Below are 10,242 nucleotides of genomic sequence, written 5' to 3'. Positions count from 1 at the left end.
GCCTGACTTGGAACCCATTCGCTCTGTAGACAATGGTGGTGCATCTGACCTCAGACTTGGACTTTTCCCCACCCTAAGACCAAAAGCCAGTCCTCAGAGAGGGCCCCTGGTCTGCCAGAGGCTTGAAAGGAGAAATTCACGTGTACTGGAAGAATATCGCCAAACACCTACGAAGGCGCCGTGACCGTATTAGCAGGTTTACTCACTCTGATCCTGGCCACACTTTTCTTGTTCTCCTTTAAAGTCTCAGATTCTCAACAATAAATAATGACTGGTTTGCTTTTTACATCAAAGGCTCAGCTCCCATGAAGGCTATTATGCTGCCAACTTCTGGTTCACTGAAATTAACTATTACCCATTACAATAGAAATAAACCTGTCTCTCCATTGGGCTGGTTACTCTGCTGGTTACACATGACTCCATGCTGGTCTTAGGAAGTTACCAAGGGGCTGAAGGTGAGGAATAAAGAGTCTGGAGCCAGATTTCTTCATTCCAAACCATGACTCTCCCATGTATACCCTGGGGTGTGGGGCACATTCCTGAACCTCAGAGCTTCAGCTTCCTCATCTACAAAATGGATCTGGTAAAAGCTCAGAGGTCAAGAGTAGGTTAAAGGAGACAGTACACATAATATCCATAGAGGAGAATCTTGCTGTAGTAAGCTAAATGTTACCTAACGTAACTGAATTTTATGCCTTTTCTATTATGAGTTCAGAAGGGCAAAATGACTTGTGATAGCCAAGGGGTAAGTAAAAAGATGCAGTTTTCTGGGCATCACAAAATCAGACCACAGGTATTGCCAGGCTGTGGTCAGTACATTTCCCCCCACATTTCACAGGGAGTTTTTACTAGGTATAAGTAAGTCATTACATGAGGACACTAGCTTTCATTCTCTGATACATGCTGCCATTCTTTGAGGGCAAAGGGGAGACAGTGGTTGCTCAGTAACTGATATCATTTCAAGACCAGAGTAAGATCTTTCCATTTTCCTGGATTCAATCACTCAGGAGCTCTGCATTCCCAACAGCCTAGGGCACCATATATGCTCTTACTCATCCTCAGTCATGCTCTCTCTCTCCCCAACCCCCAGCCTCCACTGAATGCTCCTCTCTCGCAGGTCTCTTCCCTGGCCTGGCTCAGAATTTCAGAGAGAAGTAGGACAGGAGCCATCTGAGAATCTAGGTCAGGGGAACACGGACCATAGGACCATATGACCAGCCTTAGTCACTTCTTCGGTCTCTACACTCAGGAAACCACCACCAGCCAGCAGCCCCAGGTACCTGGGAAAACCAAACAGATTCTGTCCCAGTCTCCAGAAGAAGCCAGTGTTGGCGTGGTACCTCAGCAGGGAGCTGTTCCTCCAGTGCTACAGGGGGGACTGGTTGGGCATATGCCAGATGCCCAGGTCCTGGGCCTGGATGTCGTAGTAGCCAGGGTTCTGCAGAGCGACACACACTCAGCCTCACCAGCCCAGGAGATGCCACCAGTCAAAGACCCACACACACAGCCCTTCCTTGAGCTGAGAGCTCAGGGCTCCAGGGCACAGGTGCCCAGCAGTGCTCAGAAACCCACCCTCCTCCAGTAGATAATGAGACCCCACCACCCAAATAGCCTTGGTTGGAGGAAGCTGTGATTCAAGACATGGACTTCTGTCCTTCTCCAGCCCCACCTCCACATCCCCATCTCCTGCCTTCTCTTCCACATGCTCTGCTCCAGCCACACCCCGCTCCCCACCCTTTCCACCTGGGTGCTCAGTGCCACCCACCTTGTAGTCATCACTGGTGGCCACCTCTGCAGACCCAAACGTGTTGTAATTGGCCCAGTTGCCGTTCCCCTCTGGGTACTCAGCACTGTTGCCCTGCTGACTGGACCACTGATCACCCAATGTGCGTTTCCCAAGTGTGTTATTCTCCTGCACACTGGCCACCAGGGTCCAGCCGCCACCTTCATGTCACAGAAGGTCTGGTAAACGACACCATTCTCAGTGTGGAGGTGATACAGGCCATCTGCAGAGGGAACCAGTCAAAGGCCCCCTGTCTGAGAGCACAGGGTCTATCTCAGGCCCAAAACCAAAATGATCCAGGGAACAAGAAACATGGCCAAAGGGTTCCTCTACTGAGTCTTATCACTGAGTATCCCTACTGACACAAGAGTTTCCCTGAGTTCAGAAGACCATGCCCCATGACTGAGGCAGAGCATAGAATTATCAAAACTTCCAAAGATATTCCTCAACAATTTAAACATTAAAACCCAGTAATTCCACTCCTGGATATATACCCAAGGCAATTTAAAACAGCAACTTATATGCTTGTACACCAGTGTTCACTGCAGCATTATTCACAACAGCCAAAAGAAGGTAACGACCCAAGAACCCACCAACAGATGAGTGGCTAAACAAACCATGGTGTGTACATACAATGGATAAGAAGGTGGACTTCCCTGGCAGTACAGTGGATAAGGATCCACCTGCCACTATAGGGGACACAGGTTCAATCCCTGGTCTGGGAAGATTCCATATGTTGTTGGTGGTATTCAGCCACTAAGTTTTGTCTGATTCTTTGTGACCCCATGGACTGCAGCACACCAGGCTTTCCTGTCCTTCACTATCTCCCAGAGCTGCTCAGACTCATGCCCATTGAGCTGATGATGCCGTCCAACCATCTCATCCTCTGTTGCCCCCTTCTCCTCTTGCCCTCAATCTTTCCCCAGAATCAGGGTCTTTTTCAATGAGTCAGCTTTTCCCATTAGGTGGCCAAAGTATTGGAGCTTCAGCTTCAGCATCAGTCTTTTCAATGAATATTCAGGAATGATCTCCTTTAGGATTGACTGGCTTGATCTCCTTGCTGTCCAAGGGACTCTCAAGAGTATTCTCCAACACCACAGTTTAAAAGCATCAAGATTCCACATACCACAGAGCAACTAGGCCCACGCGCCACAACTACTGAAGCGCATACACCTAGAGCCTGTGCTCCACAACAAAAGAAGCCACTGCAACAGAGAGTAGTCCCCACTTGCCACAACTAGAGAAAATTTGCTCAGCAACCGAGACCCAGCACAATCAAAAGTTGATAAACTCTTTTTAAAAAGCAGTAAGGTTCTGACACTGCTACATGGATAAGCCTTGAAGACATGAAGTAAACTGAGACATTAAAGGCAAGTATTAGTCACTCAGTCATGTCTGATTCTTTGTGACCCCATGGACTAAATAGCCTGCCAGGCTCTTCTGTCCATGGAATTCTCCAGGCAAGAATACTGGAGTGGGTTGCCATTTCTTTCTCCAAATACTGCATTATTCCATATATATGAGGTACTTAGAAAAGTCATAGAGACAGAAAGTAGAATAGAATTTAACAGGGAGTGGGGGAGGAGAGGAATATGAAGTTATTGTGGACGAGTACAGAGTTTCTGTCTGAGGTGATGAAAAAGTATGGGAAATCATGATGACAGCTGCACAACACTGTGTAGTCGATGCTACTTAACTGTACACTTAAAGTGATAAAATAGCGATTTTTAAGCTACCTAACTTTTATCACAATTTCTAAAAAATCTCCTAGTGGGACTTCCCTGGTGGTCCAGTGGTTAAGAATCCGCCTGCCAATGCAGGGGACACAGGTTCAATCCCTGGTTCAGGAAGATTTTACATGCCTCGGGACAACTAAGACCATGTGCCACAACTATTAAGCTCCCATGCCCTAGAGCTCATGCTCAACCCGAGGAGCCACTGCAGTGAGAAACTCGTGCACCACAACTAGAGGGGGAGCCCCCACTCACTGCGACTAGAGAAAGCCTTCACTCAGCAACAAAGACCCAAAAATAAATAAACAGGCAAAATTTAAAAAATAATCTCTCAGTGGACATAAACCTTACTGTCCTTCTGGGCTCAGGGTCAACACTTCATCACCTACCACACGCACTGCAGCACCTCACTCTGATTTTCTTGTAGCTTCTGGGTAGAGATGGAGAGAAAAATGACAGGTCCATTTCTCTTTCCATGGCATAACCAAAGCATTGACCGCAGCTAGATGATACACAGAGTTTTATTCTTACTACTGGTTTGACACAAAGCCCAGGCTCTCCTTGCTCCCACCCCAATCCCATTCCTCCACTGGAGCAAAGTCTCACTGCCTGGGATGTAAGGCCCTGCCGTGTCCAGCATCCCACTGGCCCAGTGTCCACCACAGGCTTATTGTGTCCCTCCCTCCACATGACCTCATGCTTCTTCTGGGCCCTGCCCTGGGCACTGGGCTCTCAAAGAAATCATACATTCTCTCAAGAGTTTACGTCCACAGAAATATACATTGAGAAAAATAAATTTAAAAAGAAAGACAAGCTGAGGAGAAAAAATGAGAGACTCTGAGATGAGACTGGACTGGCCAGCCTGGCGACAGGGGATTGTCTGCGGAAAGGATGTCAGTGGTTACTCAGAGAAGGCCTCCTAGTCCTATGACCCCTTAGCTAATCGTGAGAGAATGGGCATGACTTTACAGTAGAAAGAAAAGAGAATGCAAAGCAAGAAGTGTAGCATGCCCTTAGGCATGGAAAAAAAAATACAGCATAGTCCACCTGTCAGGAAGTGTCAGTAGTTTAACGCGGCTGAAACAGGAGGTGTAAGGTAGGAAGTGGTGAGAGCAGGCCAACAGGCCAACAGAGGTATTAAATGAAGAACTTTCTGTGCTAGCCTAAATTTTAAAGAAATTGCAGACAATTCTAAAAGAATGGGAGAACAAAACATTCCAAGTTTTTTTGGTTTTGTTTTTTTCTTCGACGAAGAGAGGGCTGTGCTGCTCTTCATTGCTGCTTAGGCTTTTCTCCAGTAGCTGCGAACGGGGGCTACTCTCTAGTTGCAGTGCTTGGGCTTCTCACTGTGGTGGCCTCTCTTGTGGAGCGGGGGATCTAGGGCACATGGCCTCAGTAATTGCAGCACATGGGCTCACTACTTACACTCTCAGGCTCCACAGTACAGGCTCAATAGTTGTCACACACGGGCTTCGTTTCTCCAAGGCATGTAGGATCTTCCTGGATCAGGGATCGAACCCATGTCTTCTGCATTGACAGGCAGTCCTTTACCACTGAGTCACCTGAGAAGATCATTCCAAGCTTTTGAGGTCAGAGGTATTCGATTATAAGTAGCTCAACACTTAGAGTTGAGAGTCCTTGTGGTTATACCTAATATATCTCAGCCTGTTCACTCGTAACTAAAATGAAGCTAGTAAAGAGTGATTTGGTGAAGATCAAATGAGACGATACTTAGGAATATGCTTTGCTTCTTTCTAAAAATGCATAAATGACAATGAAGAGGAAGACAAATTTCTTAATGCCATTATTATGCTTGTTGTGGGGAAGAAGACTGGGAAGACAGGAGTCCTGGGCACAAAAACAGACCATTCAACTTCCTCTGAAAATTGCAAGACCAAGCCCACTGAAGTGGGGAGAGATTGGGAGGGGACACAGTTCTTAACACAGGCCTCTGAAGGCCACTCTGAGGGTCACACAGAGGCGCACAGCTGGGACCCAGGACATGCCTCAACCAACATCCCACCAGACACAAGAAATCAGCACTCAGCCTTCAGACATCTCAAGTCTGCAGCATGAAGTGGCCTCTCTGCAGCTCCAAGACATCCGCTCTGCCTCAGAGACCCCGGGACCCTGGGGCAGTCCAGCCCAGTTCTGTTATTGACACTTAGGAGGAGAGCGGAGGAAGTGTTGCTCCAGGAGACAATCTCCTGCACCGCACCCTCTAGTGGCCAATATGAGAAATAGCAGGAAGATGGGCTGGATCCTTGTAATCTAAGGAAGTGGAGAAGAGAATGGCAATCCACTCCAGTGTTCTTGCCTGGAGAATCCCATGGACAGAGGAGCGTGGGCAGGCTACAGTCCATAGGGTCGCAAAGAGTCAGACACGACTAAGTGACTAGCACGCACACACACTCTGAGGAAGACAAGATGCAAGTTACCTTCCTGATCATCATTTTTCTCTCATTCTCTATGTCCAATTACTATCGTCCTATAAAGACTCAAAGACTAAGGATCCCCTGTTCTCCACTTGTCTCTGAGCTGGAATCCAGACTCCCGCATTCACGGACCTTGTCTGAGTCTCAGCAGCACTCGCTTCTAGCACAGAGTCCCCCTCTTTCTCTCCACACCCGGACCAGAAGCTCAGCACTCTACAGTCAGGTGGACACTGGGAGCTTTCTCTGCAGAAGCTCCACAGGCTCTCAAAGACACATGTTAAAGATCACTTCTTAGCACAGTGTTCAGATATGGGGATTTCATGGACCTGTGTATCTTCCAAATGAAAATACATGAGGACAAGTCTAATAAGAGTGGTGATGATTTTTAATTTTTGCTTATGTCTCTCTTTCTGGCAAAACACACACATTAAAAAATTATTTAAAATTAAACATTGACCATCATCATCATTTACTAGAACAAGAAAGACACAGATGTACAGGACAGACTTTTGGACTCTGTGGGAGAAGGCGAGGGTGGGATGTTTCGAGAGAACAGCAGTGAAACATGTATATTATCTAGGGTGAAACAGATCACCAGCCCAGGTTGGATGCATGAGACAAGTGCTCAGGGCTGGTGCACTGGGAAGACCCAGAGGGATTGGTTGAAGAGTGAGGTGGGAGGGAGGATCTGGATGGGGAACACATGTAAATCCATGGCTGATTCATGTCAATGTATGACAAAACCCACTACAATATTGTAAAGTAATTAGCCTCCAACTAATAAAAATAAATGGGGGGAAAAAAAGAACAAAATTCTGATCATCTCAGAATACATAAAAATCTTCCACTGAAATAAATTTAACTTTATACACAGACATTACTTTGCCTATAAATGAAAAAATGATCTCATTTTCCCACAAACTAGTGAACATATTTACAAGAGATGAGCAAATGAAAAGACTACATGTGAGGATAAGTCAGTACAAACCAACCTGATGATTTAAGCTTATTCTATCATTTCTCTCCCAGTGGTATTCTGTTCCCAGATTCTTCCTTCAGCTATAATAGAATTGATAAGTTCCTCCATAGTGATACCACATACCTAATACATAATAACTTTATTATACTGCTGATCACATCTCAAACCATAAGAGAAATTGAGCTTTTTGTTGTTGTCATTGTCATTAAGCTAACATTTTCTGTCTTTGTAGGTTCAAAGTACTGATTTATACAAAATACTAGATAGATTAAGGAAAATAAAACACTGTCCAAAAAGAAAAGCTCCTAAGGAAAGCTATGCTTCTTGTAATACATTCTTTTATTCCTTCTAAGACATATTTTCTCTTATTTTGACATCTTTAATTTCACTGTGTATATCATCCTATGTGGTATGAAATCAAGGAATAACATACAGTCGATAGCACATAGACATCTGGGAAAATGGTACAAGTAACTTTAGGGACATCACCCCTTCTAACCACCTTCATCCAGCCACAGCCTGTGACCCACCTCCTACTTCCTCTGAAATCTGTATCCCACATCACTACCCTCAAGTCTTACTGCCCCTGACACTTAATTAGTTCAGGTTTAGATCAATTATGAGGCTTTCACCTGGGACTAATACTAAACCCACCTCAAGCTGACTTAAGCAAAGAGTACACACATCACCTCGTGAAACAGGAAATTCAGAGGCAAGGCAGTTTCCGGCCTGATTGACAGCGCCAGCTCAGGGTCTTCAAGGACCTGGGCACTTTCAGCCTCTCTGCCCTGGCTCATCCTCTGGCCGAGGATAAAACGTCCTCTGGTGATCTAAGCAACACGTGTGCTCCCATCACAAAATACCGCAGACAGGTGGGGACAAGGGAGCCTAAACCGCAGTGTATTTTCTCGGTTCTAGAAGGTACAAATCCAAGGTCAAATGTTGACAGCTCTAGTTTCTTCAGAGGCCCCTTTCTTGGCTTGCAGACGGCCACCTTCTCCCTGTGTCCTCACAGGGCCTTTCCTCTGTGCATGAATCCCTAGTTATCTGTGTGTCATCAAAGTGCTTCCTCTTATAAGAATATGAATGAGAGTGGATTGGACCCTCCCTTTAACTTCATAACCTCTTTAAAGGCCCAATCCCCAAATGCGGTCATGTTCCGAGGTACTCAGAGTTAGGGTTCTGGCATGAAATGGGGGAGAACACAGTTTAACCCATAATCATCTATATTATTTTTTCTAATTTTTTAAAATTTTTTGAAGTATAGTTGATTTACAATGATCTGCCACTCTCTGTTGTGCAGCAAATTGACTCAGTTATACGCATAGAGGCAATGTTTTAAATATTCTTTTCCATTGTGGTTTATCGCAGGATATTGAATATAGTTTCCTGTGCTATACAGTCGTGCCTTTTTTTAATCCATCCTATACGTAACAGTCTAAAAGTGCTAATCCCAAATTCCCGGCCCTTCCCTCCCCACACCTCTCCCCTTTGGCAACCACAGATATGTTCTCAGTGTAAGTCTGTGTCTGTTTTGTAAATATGTTCATTTATGCCATATTTTAAACTCCATATGTAAGTGGTGTCATATAGTATTTGTCTTTCTCTGACTTACTTCACTTAGTATAATCATCTCTAGATGCATCCATGTTGCTGCAAATTACAGTATTTCATTCTTTGTGTGGCTGAGTAGTATTTCATGGTGCATATGTACCACATCTTTTTTTTTACTTTACTTTACAATATTGTATTGGTTTTGCTATACATTGACTTGAATCCACCATGGGTGTACATGTGTTCCCATCCTGAACCCCACTCTCACCTCCCTCCCCATCCCATCCCTCCCATCCCAGTACACCTGCCCTGAGCACCCTGTCTCATGCATCGAATCTGGACTGGTGATCTATTTCACATATTGTAATATACATGTTTCAATGCTATTCTCTCAAATCACCCACCCTCACCTTTTCCCGCAGAGTCCAAAGTCTGTTCCTTACATCTGTGTCTCTTTTGTTGTCTCACATATAGGGTCATCATTACCATCTTTCTAAGTTCCATATATATGCATTAAGATACTGTATTGGTGTTTTTCTTTCTGACTTACTTCACATATAGTTGCTGATAATAGACTCTTAGGATCCTTTGTACTTCTGTGTTTTATGCTGTGATTTTTCCATTTTCATTTCTAATTTTGTTGATTTGATTCTTCTCCCTTTGTTTCTTTATGAGTCTGGCTAATGGTTTGTCGATTTTATTTATCTTCTCAAAGAACCAGCTTTTGGTTTTGTTGATTTGTCCTATGGTCTCTTTTGTTTCTTTTGCATTTATTTCTACCCTAATTTTTAAGATGTCTTTCCTTCTACTAACCCTGGGGTTCATCATTTCTTCCTTTTCAAATTGCTTTAGGTGTAGAGTTAGATTCTTTATTTGACTATTTTCTTGTTTCTTGAGGTAAGCCTGTATTGCTATGAACCTTCCCCTTAGCACTGCTTTTACAGTGTCCCATAGGTTTTGAGTTGTTGTGTTTTCATTTTCATTCGTTTCTATGCATATTTTGATTTCCTTTTTGATTTCTTCTGTGATTTGTTGGTTATTCAGCAGTGTGTTGTTCAGCCTCCATATGTTGGACCTTTTAATAGTTTTTCTTCTGTAATTGACATCTAGTCTTACTGCATTGTGGTCAGAAAAGATGCTTGGAGTGATTTCAATTTTTTTGAATTTAACAAGGCTAGATTTATGGCCCAGGATGTGATCTATCCTGGAGAAGATTCTGTGTGCACTTGAGAAAAAGGCGAAATTCACTGTTTTGGGGTGAAATGTCCTATAGGTATCAATTAGGTCTAACTGGTCCATTGTATCATTTAAACTTTGTGTTTCCTTGTTAATTTTCAGTTTAGTCGATCTATCCATAGGTGTGAGTGGGGTATTAAAGTCTCCCATTATTATTGTGTTATTGTTAATTTCCCCTTTCATACTTGTTAGCATTTGTCTTACATACTGCAGTGCTCCTATGTTGGGTGCATATATATTTATGATTGTTATATCTTCTTCTTGGATTGATCCTTTGATCATTATGTAGTGTCCTTCTTTGTCTCTTTTCACAGCCTTTGTTCTAAAGTCCATTTTATCTGATATGAGTGTTGCTACTCCTGCTTTCTTTTGGTCTCTATTTGCATGAAATATCTTTTTCCAGCCCTTCACTTTCAGTCTGTATGTGTCCCTTGTTTTGAGGTGGGTCTCTTGTAGGCAGCATATATAGGGGTCTTGTTTTTGTATCCATTCAGCCAGTCTTTGTCTCTTGGTTGGGGCATT

At 44.0% G+C, this 10,242-nt stretch overlaps 1 pseudogene; it reads right to left on the bottom strand.

Moving 5' to 3' along the window:
* Positions 1-689: 689 nt before the first annotated feature.
* On the bottom strand, positions 690-3,993 carry LOC136172184 (intelectin-2-like; annotated as a pseudogene).
* Positions 3,994-10,242: the final 6,249 nt, after the last annotated feature.

Source organism: Muntiacus reevesi, chromosome 1 (assembly GCF_963930625.1).
Source record: "Muntiacus reevesi chromosome 1, mMunRee1.1, whole genome shotgun sequence".
In the NCBI taxonomy this organism is placed as follows: Eukaryota; Metazoa; Chordata; class Mammalia; order Artiodactyla; family Cervidae; genus Muntiacus; species Muntiacus reevesi.
Note: the sequence above shows the minus strand (reverse complement) of the source record. Positions and strands in the feature narration are given on the sequence as shown.